Here is a 3,578-nt window from a genome sequence, read left to right as displayed (position 1 = left end):
GAGAGAGAGAGAGACGTGATATAATACTTGTCGAAATTTTCTCGTCGACAAATAGCGACAAAAACTGGTTGCTCACCAAAGAATTATCATTATCTTAATTGGTGATTAATTTTCAAATAATTTATATTCTATTTTATTAACATAAATAAAATTAATTTTTATTAATTTTTTAATATAAGGAAAAAGTATAAGAGAAATGAGTATATAGAAATTTTATTTTAAATAATTCTACTGATTAATATTAATATAATTAATCGCCGATTAATTCTCTCTGTCTTTTATCAAGTAATATCCATAATATTCTATTAACATGAAAGATTATTAATCTTTTTTAATAGATGGAAAAAGATTAAATTATAAACAAGTTATATATAATTGAAATTTTATTTTAATTTTACCATCTGATTGTATATATTAATTTAACCAACAATTAATTCTCTTTTTTGTCAAGTAACTGTACTGTTTTATTAATACAAAATAATTAATTTTTTGTTATTTAACATGTGGGGAAAAATATTAGATTGACGAATTATATAGTTAGAAATTTTGCTTTCAGCAATTAATTTAATCCACGATTGACTTAAGTTATAATCAAGTGATATCTACTATTTTATTAAAATAGAATTAATTTTTCGTTTAACATGTGGAAAAACATATTAGATTGGAGATGGCGAATTATAGTTAAAAATTTTTCTTTAATCAATTCTATCGATTGAATTAATCACCGATTAGATTAATCGGAGTCTTTTCGTCGCTCCAAAAATCGAAAATGCCGGATGAATTTACGGACTAACTGGCAGTTAGTCCGCGCGATCTCGATTTGACATATCTTTCTACATCCATGAGTGACATCGATCGACGAGATTCGTTTATATATTTCGCGAATGTGTCCGCGTGCGTTGGAATATTGGGAGTGCATTGGAGAACTTCAAAGAATCGTGGAGCAATGGATTATACACAGGCGAAACATTCGGGTCTGTAACACCGGGTAAGAGTATGAGTACCCTTCGTCGTTTTTTTTTCTATTAAATTATTTCCAGAATATTTCCGTTGCACAAAATAAAAAGAATGTTTAATACAGTTTTCTTTTTACAATCCTATGATATTTCTACAGTTGAATGATTGTAAATAAAGCTGCTTTAAACATAATCTGGTATAAAAAGTATATATTAAAACTTTTGATAGATTTTATCTGCACGTTGTAACATTTATGAAATGTGTCAGATAATATACAATTGACGATGTACGTGTTTGCCTGATATTTATCTCGTTGAAGGCAATTTTCCCACGAGATAGATAAATAAATTAATTGAAAACAGACATACATAAACTAATTGGAAATGAATAGCTTTAACTGCTATTTTTTTTAATTGTTATTAAATTAATAACAGATCCGCGTGTATTCTATATATTTACAACTCGGAATATAAGATCTAAAGTCGAGGATCACAAAATTAAAATGTCAAAATCCAAGTTAAACTATGGTATTTTGCTATAAATAAATTAAATTGTTGCTGTTCGCCACTGGGCATTGGTGAACTATTCGTCAAAAGTATGAAGTGAATTTTAGAGATGAGAAAAACAAGGACGTGCACGCCCCCGTTTTCCGCTAACGGGCACAAGTGCGATTTAAAAGTCAAATTCAATGACTGTGAACGACGATAAAGCAGGGTATTAAATGATAAACGGAGCGGGAACAAGTGTGTACGCTTCGCTAATAATTCAGAGTAAGAACTCGCGCGATTAATTAGACAGACGTTTTTTGTCGCTTGGGGAAAAAACGTCGCGGTAAAATATGTGGCCAAAAATATCAGAAAGAACCGTCCCCTCAATTTCGGGTTTAATGAAGCGTTTTCTGTAGTTAATACATTGTCACGCTTTAAAAATCGAACAGAATGAATCGTCGAAATAGAATGAGTAGGTACTCCGATAAACGAGACAGCCGCGAGAATCCAGTGCTCGACGTGTTCGAAATAAACAACTTCATAGTGTATCCGAGCGTGAAAATGTACCAGGACACGCCTTCGATGAAATCAATTTGATTTCCATTTCTGCGGGGAATTTGTAAGAATCATTCATAATACGTATTAGAGTATTCCACATAACTTTTAGATTGGATTCATTTTTTGATTTAACTTCAGCTTACTATTTTATTCTTTTGTTTATCCATTAAAATAAAATTATCACATTGTTTATCTGAAAATGGAGAAAACTGGTTCTTAGAGATTTGTATTAATTAAGTCAAATTCACATGGAGATTTAAGAAACAAAATTAGAATGACATTTAAATTTGTTAAATTTCAGCTTTTCGAGATAATTATATGCAGTAATCACACAAAGTGGTTTCGAGGTTCTTTCAAAAGATTAAGCGTTTTAATCCTTTAATTATTTAAATATTTCATCAAGAAATCTTCTTGTAATTATCATCTCTAAGACTCTAATGTTCATGGATTAAGATATCACAGAACCTAAAGTTACTTACTCGAGATTGTTTACTCAGTATCTTGGTCTGTTCCGTAAGACGAGGAACGTGGAAGACGAACGTATGGGCGTTGAAAATGCATGTTAGACATATCAATTTCACGATGTCATGAAGGATAAAAATTGTAATACATAAGTAATGCAGACGTGTGTACCTTTCACCGTAGAGAGCGATGTAACATTGGAAGCGATGTAACGGAAAGAAAATAATGTAGCAGTATTTTTTGTCGTTCTGCTTTGAGCAAATATTTCAAACCATTTTTTATATTAGAATTCTCTTTATCCAAGAGAAAAAATTAGTAAGCATCCTAATATCTTCTATCAATTTCGAAAATTATCATAGTCATCGATTTCAATATTAGATTTTACATAGATATTAAATATTTGTTAATTTAAACTGATTATCTTTCTCTCTCATTAAATCCAATTAAATAATAATGTTTGAGGAATTTAAAGAATTTAAAAAAAATCCATATAAATCATTATTAAGTAAAATGCTTATATGAATCTTTGTGGTTATTAGTAAATATACTTATAAAGCAATATAATTCGCAAACAAGTTTTTGCAGTTAAGTTCGTTGATAAGTGTACATTCCAATTGTTTGCAAATTATATCTCATCGTCTTATAAATACATTTACACATCTAATAACTACAGAGGCTCATATAGGCATTTTACTTAATAGTGATTTATAATTTTTGAAAGCTACAAAATTATTTTTATTTTAATTAAAAAGAAATATAATTCGATATTATTAATATCGACATAATATTTTGATTTTGTAATAATTGAATGTGTTAATTCGACATTTATTTTTCTGTTTATTCCATAATGGAAGATTGCAGAAAATGAAAACCTGCCTCGTCAAATAAAGAAAATATTTACTTTTGTCAAAGAAATGAACGTTAAAAATAAATACAGATTCTACGATTGTCATGTCACAGTAAATCACGTGTTCTGTCAACGACAAGAGCTTAATAGTAGAAATCAATTAAAAAGATTTCGACATTTAACGCGAGCCAATTGCGAGTCAAAGGACCCAAAAAAAGCGATATGATTTTTATCTATCATTCTCAAAGGTAAATTCAACGTTGCAG

This window comes from Atta cephalotes (genome assembly GCF_000143395.1).
Source record: "Atta cephalotes unplaced genomic scaffold scaffold00013, whole genome shotgun sequence".
NCBI classification, from domain to species: Eukaryota; Metazoa; Arthropoda; class Insecta; order Hymenoptera; family Formicidae; genus Atta; species Atta cephalotes.
Note: the sequence above shows the minus strand (reverse complement) of the source record.